Source organism: Chanos chanos, chromosome 4, assembly GCF_902362185.1.
Source record: "Chanos chanos chromosome 4, fChaCha1.1, whole genome shotgun sequence".
NCBI lineage: Eukaryota > Metazoa > Chordata > Actinopteri > Gonorynchiformes > Chanidae > Chanos > Chanos chanos.
Genome location: NC_044498.1, coordinates 39,007,139 through 39,010,985, shown reverse-complemented (window position 1 = coordinate 39,010,985; position 3,847 = coordinate 39,007,139).

The window sequence follows — 3,847 nt, the reverse complement described above, 5'->3', positions numbered from 1 at the left end:
TGGAATAGTGGTGTTAAAACATTTCCTTGAAAAAGAAATCACTTTGTAGACTCCGAGGCTTTATGGAGGCAGCCCTCATTCAAAATGCAGAGGAACATTTAAAACAGCTTGACTGTACTGTCCTGACTTTCATGCTTCAGAAACAGGTCTGTGCTTTGGCTGAAAGACCCTGGGGACCAACAGAAGAATCATGTGAAGAATGACCTTTTCATACAATCTCTCAATTCAGGCTTTCAGACTGTCAGTTGTGTGTCTGTCAGTGTCAAATCAAATGTTCCCCAATCTCTTAACCTGTGACGGAAGTGCCCTTCTAAATGTCTGTGCCCAGCAGGGAAAGCATAGACACATTTTGTCTGTCTCAGGAGATAGTTTAAGAATTTCAGTGTGACAGAAACTGGGCACAACGGACACAATGTCTTTTTGTGTAGGTATCATTTTGAGAATAATTTCTTGTAGTTTGGTGTTAATTGAGGTTGCCGAATTTGTTTTAATATATTACTGTGGACTTGTGAGCAGTCGGCATTTTCCGAGGCTCAGGTGAAAAGGGATTTGTTTACTTCTGAGTGATAGCACACTCTTTTCTTGTTTATTTTTTCTTTGTTTCGTGTTAGTTCCAGTAAAATACCAAGCTTAAGGGCTACATCTTACGTAATTCCATTAACCTGTGAATATGAATGATTTATGCGTGTGCATTTTAAGGTCCTCTGCTATTTATCCTTGTGTACAACGCAGAAACTTTTAATTTCCCCTGGGCCATTTAAGAAAAATATGAAAAACACAAAGAGGATGTCAGAGGCATTTTACTTGTTAGAAATTTGATGTGAATATATGTCATTTAGACAAACCCATCAGTTGTGGCAACTGAGGAAATTTTGTGCGCAGCAAGGAGACTTCATCAGTTCTGTCTAAAAGCTTGAACACTTAGGGTAAACAGTATGTCTTCAACAAAACAGCTTGTGTACAGTTTTCCATGCCAGCATCACCCAAGTCCCTTCACAGCAATCTCTCCAGAATACCAAGATACTTTGAAGAATGTAGAATAACTGGGTTTGTTTTTCTGTTGTTGGTGATTGTAAACACTGCAGTTTTATAGCAGCCACATTCCAGTGTAGCGGGATGAAAATATTATGTCACTCAGTCACTGTTATACATCATATTTGAAGGGATGCAGTATTGATTTTCTGAAGTGTAATCTCTCATGATTGGAATCTGAGAATATACTTTTTAGAAGTAAAAGTTGTTTATTATTTGTGAATTTTGTATATAGGACACTCTTCACTGGAAAAGCAACATTTTCTTCTGTGTGACAGAGGCAAAGCAATACCACATAACATATCTTTCTGAAAAGTGGTACATAGCCCTTCCCCAGGATCAAAGGCTAATAGGCTAAATATTTTCAGAAAGGTTTGTTTTATATAAATTTGCAGAGATTTCTTGGAGTAGGTGGTTTGCCAAATATGCCATGATTCAAACAGAAAATGAATCTTTAGATTCATCCAAGCATGTCAGTGGTTCAATTTTGAACTGAAATTATTTGTCAATATGACACAGAGAGCTGCACTTGGCTGACAGGGAATTAGATAAATAAATAAATAAATAAACAAATTCAATGAAAAAATACTTCACTCAGACGTAATGCAAGGAATGCTAAGTCTAGTCATCACATTGTTTCTGTCGTTCTTTCTTTAGCATGCATGTGTCCTCTTGGAGATAACAAAAATCTAAGGTTTTGATGTTTGATCCTAGGGTGTTGATGATTTTTTTTTTACCATGTTATTTATTTAATTATATATTTTCTTTTTACTGTGGGGCTTGCATGAAGGAAGTGCAAGCACCACAGAAATCCATGAACCTGTCCTGACACTATTTTGTAGATGTACACACTGGAACACACTTTTTTGCTGGAAATTAATGTCTTTGTCTTTCTCTAAAAAAGGGGAAAAGAGAATTCCTCATTTTTCGTTCATAAGTGCATTTTAGTTTTACTAATTATCTGTAATTTAGCTGTAATTGGACAGGGTCTTTAAAATGTGCTTTGTAAAAAATTACATAATGAATAGAATATTGAAGCAGGTTGTTCTTAGTACTAGATAAAAATGCATTATGATGGTTGTAATGTGACATTCTGAACCTCAGTTCTGGCCAGAGCTGACAAAGCTAATATAAGAATGAAGCAGAAATGAGAACATAAAAAGAAAACAACCTTATCTCTTCAGATATTTTCATTATATAAAAAGAACTGTTGTTGAGGATGAGGCTGACTCAGTCTGGTGGAACTTTGCATTATGAAGCATTTGGGTTTTTTACGCCATGTGTGTAAAAGCAGGATATTCATATTCTTTTATATTGTCTGCATTTCACTGTCTACATACACTTATTCTGAGAGAAGGTCTTAATGACGAATACAGGAGTTTTATTACAGAAGGCTGGAAATGTTAATTTGGCAGTATTGATCAAAGAGAAAGAAAAGTAAGCCAGGCCTCCTGTGAATAAGAATGAATCAATAGCAAAGCCTAGCTTTTCCAGCACTTCTCTGTTTTCTGTCAAACTTCAGTTTCCTCTTCATTTGACAAATGTTCTTCAATAGCGCTTCTGTCAAACGCTCCTAAGAGCTTTACATAATAGCTAACTAATATGGATGGAGGCTTTTCTTTCATTCTTATCCATTGAAATGTCTAAATGTCTATTACATCTCTGAATTTGCAGTATGGCAGTCACCCAAGGATACTGAGGCATAGTGTTGGTGGATGCTTAGGTCTATTAGGAGTTGTGTGTACAGCACAGCCTTTTGAACTTTGATAATTATCATGGGTAATTTGTAGTCTCCATGAGGATGGATAAATCATTGGTGAAAATGGCAAAAGAGCAGAGGGGTCAGAAGTGAGAGACAGGTGGCCAGACAGAGCAGACATAGCTGTGAGCAATGGCATTTTGCATTTCCCCATAATCATCATCATCATCATCATCATCATCATTATCAACATCATCATAACCATTCAAGTATGAGTTTTCCTCTTGTATGAAAACATTAGTACAAAACAAAATTGGGACATTCTATTTTGGGACATTCTTCTATGTTTGTTTATTCGTTGCCACCAGACAGTGGTAAATTCTCTCAGTAGGCTTGTGGCTTACGCACCACTGGCTTTTATGTAAGATTCAACTGGATATTAGAGCAGCAGTTGGTTTCAAACAGATGAGTGTGCAAAGGATCTCTGAGGGCAAACATCTTACACTACAAGTGAATTACTTTGCACTGGGGATGCCTTTTGAGGTTAATTCGTTTGAAGGACAGTCCACATCACAAACCATTATCCCTTTAAAGCCCACAAACTTTGGAGACGGAAGAGGTCATCAGTCTCATCCCCACTTGCTCAGAACATGGATGACTTTATTTCTTAAGCTCGATTTCTGCACTCAAAACAAGAATTGTGTACACATTGTTGTTGATGTTGTCTATGAATATATTTAGGTCGAGAGCTAATGTGAATGCGTAGCCCAGGGAGAACATTGTTTACAGCTCAGGTTCAGAGAGGCATTCGTTTGGGGATGCATTATGCTAATCACGCTCCTCCACACGAGCTTGCCCCCATATACCTGTCATATGGTGCCATAATAACAATGTCTGATCAAAACCCAGGATACTGGCAACACAAGGCACAAAGCAGGAGGAGTAGGAGCTGAGCAGAGCCTGCTATAAAGGAACTGTGCCCTAAAGCCCGCACCCAAACCAGGCTGATTCTTTTAAAGCAGCCCAGAGCCATGAAAGCATAGAATCAGAGCCTCTCTATCCCAAAGGCTTGATATAATGATAGGAAGCTGACTAAACAGGATCCACAGGGCTCTC